The sequence below is a fragment of the Elephantulus edwardii genome, unplaced genomic scaffold, assembly GCF_000299155.1.
Source record: "Elephantulus edwardii isolate Elephantulus edwardi_28Jun2011 unplaced genomic scaffold, EleEdw1.0 scaffold00058, whole genome shotgun sequence".
NCBI lineage: Eukaryota > Metazoa > Chordata > Mammalia > Macroscelidea > Macroscelididae > Elephantulus > Elephantulus edwardii.
Genome location: NW_006399808.1, coordinates 17,633,989 through 17,636,008, shown reverse-complemented (window position 1 = coordinate 17,636,008; position 2,020 = coordinate 17,633,989). Strand labels below are relative to the sequence as shown.

The 2,020-nt window shown below is 44.5% G+C and overlaps 1 pseudogene; it reads left to right on the top strand.

Annotated features, from left to right (window-relative positions):
• Window positions 1-317: 317 nt before the first annotated feature.
• On the top strand, window positions 318-1,131 carry LOC102872417 (annotated as a pseudogene).
• The last annotated feature ends 889 nt before the right edge of the window (window positions 1,132-2,020 follow it).

Here is a 2,020-nt window from a genome sequence, read left to right as displayed (position 1 = left end):
TAGTGTCATCTGCATAATACAGATTGTTAATAGATCTTCCACCAATCCTGGCGCCACACTTCTCCTCACAGAGCCCAGCCTCTTTCAACCTGCATACAGGTTGAAAAGGTATGGAGATAGGATGCATCCTTGGTGTCCGCCCTTCCCAATTTTGAACCATGCAGTGTCTCCTTGCTCTGTTCTGACAACTGCCTCCTGGTCCAAGTATAGGTTTTGCATTAGCACGATCAAATGTTCTGGGGTTCCCATTCTTCCTATATTGCAATATTTTTATAATAAATACATATTATTTTGCTGTATCTCCGAGAAAACACCAAATGGCAGATTACGCCAGTGCAGCAAGAGGGCCTAGAGGCCCCAGGGGCCTGGGATGGGACATGCGGCCATTTCCAGGGAGGCTTTGGTAGCAGTCTTTGGGGTTGGGGGTGCAGCCATGGACGGGGCCGTGGGAGGGGCTGCAGAGCTCGAGGAGGCAAAGCCAAGGACAAGGAGTAGCTCCTCATCACCAAACTGGGCCGTCTGGTCAAAGATGTGAAGATCAAATCCCTGGAGGACATTTATCTCTTCTCACTGCCCAACAAAGAGCAATCATGCCTGTGTAGAAGCAGACACGTGCTGGCCAGCAGACCAGGTTCAAGGTCTTTGTTGCCATCGGAGACTATAATGGCCATGTTGTCTTGGGTGTCAAGTGCTCCAAGGAGATGGCTACTGCCATCCGTGGGGTCAAACTCTCCACTGTCCCTGTGTGGCATGACTACTGGGGGAACAAGACTGGCAAGCTTCACAACTTTCCCTACAAGGTGACTGGGCGCTGTGGCTCTGTGTTTGTGTGTCTGATCCCTGCACCCTGAGGCACTGGAATTGTCTCTGCCCCTGTACCCAAGAAGCTGCTGCTGATGGCTGGAATTGATGACTGTTACACCTCAACCAGGGGCTGCACAGCTATGCTGGGCAACTTTGCTGAGGTCATTTTTGACCATAACCAAGACCTACAGCTACTTGACTCCAGATCACTGGAAAGAGACTGTGTTCACCAAGTCTCCCTACCAGGAATTCACTGACCATCTTGTAAAGACTCACACAAGAGTCTCCGTGCAGAGAACTTAGGCTCCAGCTGTGGCCACCACATAATGGATTTTGTATAACAAAGTGAATTAAGTTCCAGGGGGAAAATATATATATATATATATCTCACACACACGCACACATACATATATATATAATTTTGTATTTGAGAGCAATAAAAAGAAGTGCTTAAAAATGTGCAGTTATCAAGCATATCCAAAAACTTCTCCAACAGGGTAAAAAGGGAAGCCACCAACTGGGACAAAGAAATTTGTAATAACATATCAGACAAGGGACTTATATCCAGAATTTATTAAATACTTGAGCACCACAACTAGATAAAGGTAAATAAGCCAATAGAAAAATGGGCACAGGATATGAACAGGCACTTCACCAAAGACGACATTCAGATGGCTAACAAACACATGAAGAAATGTTCAAAATCCCTAGCTCTAAGAGAGATGCAAATTAAAATAACTGAGATATCATCTGACCCCAGTCAAAACAGCAAAATTTAACAGAACATCAAGCAACAAATACTGGCGAGGTTGTGGAGAAACTGGAACCCTTATTCACTGTTGGTGGGAGTGTAAAATGATGCAACCCTATGGAAAGCGGTATGGAGCTTTCTCAAAAAGTTGCAAATAGAGATATCATTTGACCCATCAATTCCACTACAGGGAATATACCCCAAAGGGACCATATATGCACACCCATGTTTATTGCAGCTTTGTTCACAATAGCAAGGAGTTGCAAACAACCTAAGTGGTCATCAACAAACGAATGGATAGAGAAGCTGTGGTATATTCACAAAATGGAATACTATGTTGCACTGAAAAACAAGGAACTCATGCAATACTATTCAAAATGGTTGACTCTGGAGAACATTATGCTGAGTGAAATATCCCAGTCACAAAAGGACAAATATTGCATGGTGCCACTGTTGTAAAACAGG